This window comes from Tamandua tetradactyla, chromosome 5 (genome assembly GCF_023851605.1).
Source record: "Tamandua tetradactyla isolate mTamTet1 chromosome 5, mTamTet1.pri, whole genome shotgun sequence".
NCBI classification, from domain to species: domain Eukaryota; kingdom Metazoa; phylum Chordata; class Mammalia; order Pilosa; family Myrmecophagidae; genus Tamandua; species Tamandua tetradactyla.
Genome location: NC_135331.1, coordinates 108441469 through 108443547, shown reverse-complemented (window position 1 = coordinate 108443547; position 2079 = coordinate 108441469). Strand labels below are relative to the sequence as shown.

At 41.4% G+C, this 2079-nt stretch overlaps 1 pseudogene; it reads right to left on the bottom strand.

Annotated features, from left to right (window-relative positions):
• Positions 1-309: 309 nt before the first annotated feature.
• LOC143683278 (bifunctional methylenetetrahydrofolate dehydrogenase/cyclohydrolase, mitochondrial pseudogene) lies at positions 310-1255 on the bottom strand (annotated as a pseudogene).
• Positions 1256-2079: the final 824 nt, after the last annotated feature.

The window sequence follows — 2079 nt, the reverse complement described above, 5'->3', positions numbered from 1 at the left end:
ATTAACTCTTATTGGAATAGCACTTGGGAAATGCAATCCTAGGAAAGGCAAATTTTAACAACTGCAGATGCCTGACAAAGTTAAGCATCCACTGCAATGTGACAATGCCCCATGCTGAATAGCAGGATACTGGCTTGCTCCTGGGTAAGAATTATTTGTGCAAACACCCACCCATTTAAGCTTTCAATAATACAAAGCACCGTTTTAAGCCATTTCAGTAGAATAAAAAAACATAATTCCATTTCTATTGGCCTGTTTTTCTTCTTGAACAGGATTGGAAGGCTATTCATAAAAGAGAAGGTAAAACAATTAACTGGTTGCTACTCCAAGCTTTTTAGACTTCAGCACTTCCTGCTCTTCAGGCCTCAGCAGTTTTTTCGCAGCAATAATGGTAATCGTCATCGGCATAACTTACTGTCATGGGTCCAATGCCCCCAGGGACTGGAGTGATGTAACCAGCTTTCTTCTTGACTTCTTCAAAGTCCACATCTCCAACCAAATTGGGCTTAGAGGTTACAGGTTCTTTAACTCCGTTTATTCCCACATCAGTGAATGCTGCGCCTTCCTTGATCATATCTGCTGTGATCAGATTTGGAATGCCTGCAGGGGATACCAAATATCTGCAAGAATTGGATGTTTCTTCAACTGTTCTCTGGGAGTATAACCATGAGATATTGTAACAGTGGTATCACATCCAGGATGTTCATTCGCCCCATCTGCATGTAGTAACATTGCAGTGGGCATTCCAACATTCTTTGACCTTCCAGCCACAAACACCTTCTTCCCCAGTGTTGAAATTCCAGTTCACTTAATTACTTCTCACACACCCTGTGAGGTAGCCGGGAGCATGGAATACTGGTCCAAACACATCCACCCTACCTTAATAACATGATAGTCATTAACATCCTTGTCTGGAGAAACAACTTTGCAGACCCTTCTCTCATCATTGCGCTCTGGAAGAGGCAGCTGAACAAGGAGGCCAACTACACTGTCATCGTTATTTAGCTTATTAATCAAATTTAACAATTCTTCTTCTGAAATTGAAGCTGGTTTCAAAATCGTTTCACTGGTGACTCCCATATCCGGGGCGGCCCGGGTCTTGCTGGAGACAGGAGTGACTAGCAGGACTCCTGCCAACCATAAGTACATTGAGGTGCGGCTGACTGTTGCCAGAGGCCACCCACTCTTCCTCCTCCTGCCACACTTCCTGCCTGATCTACTGGGTGAGTTTCTTTCCAGAAACAACAGCTTCATTTCACAACAGCCGAGTGGTGGAAGGGGTGATATGGAGGCTGCAGCTCTGCACAGGACCGGCGGCTTTTTCCTATAAAGAAGAAGCTAAGTCTACTTATACTTATGCATAAGAGCCACACCCAGAGAACCTCTTTTATTGCTCAGATGTGGCCTCTCTCCTCGCCAACTCTGCAGGTGAACTCATTGCCCTCTTCCCTATGTGCAACTTGACTTCCAGGGGTATGAATCTCCCTGGTAACATGGGACATGACTCCCAGGGATGAGCCTGGCCCTAGAATGGTGAGAATGAAAAAGATTTCTTGACAAAAAGGGGAAGAGAAATGAACAAAATATAATTTCAGTGGCTGAGAAATTTCAAATAGAGTCGAGAGGTCTTTCTGGAGGTTATTCTTACGCATTTTATATATATTTATATCTTTTCAGTTTTTGGTGTTTTGGAGTAGCTAGAGGGAAATACATGAAACTAACTGTAATCAAGTATTCTTGATTCTTGAAGATGACTGAATAACTAAAGAGCTTTTAAGGTATGACCATGTGCTTGTGAAAACTTTGTGGCTGATGCTCCCTTTTTCCAGTGTGTGGACAGATGAATAAGAAAAAAAAAGACAAAAAAATAAACAATAAGGGGTTGTGGGGTTATGGGAGGTCTTGGGTGCTCTTTTTTACTTTTATTTTTATTGGTTTCAAAGTAATGAAAATGTTCAAAAATCAATTGTAATGATGAATGCACAGCTTTATTCTGATACTGTGAACCACTGATTGTACACTTTAGATGATTATATCTCAATTTAAAAAAAATAACTGAAAAAAAGAGACTATCTAATG